Below are 211 nucleotides of genomic sequence, written 5' to 3' on the forward strand. Positions count from 1 at the left end.
AGAGCTGCTCGAGTCTGGCTCCCAGCTCACCTCTGCCCTGGTCCTCCTGCCTTTCCAGCAATTAAAACGATAAACCCCGCCAGCAGTGCCCCGCGCCTTCCTGGGGCTGCCCATGCCATGCCACACCCCCATTACCGTGGTGCCCCTGCCGCCCATACCGGCCCGGCCACCCACACCACCACTCACATCAGACACCTCACCTGCGTCACCA

Source organism: Merops nubicus, unplaced genomic scaffold (genome assembly GCF_000691845.1).
Source record: "Merops nubicus isolate BGI_N331 unplaced genomic scaffold, ASM69184v1 scaffold32586, whole genome shotgun sequence".
NCBI lineage: Eukaryota > Metazoa > Chordata > Aves > Coraciiformes > Meropidae > Merops > Merops nubicus.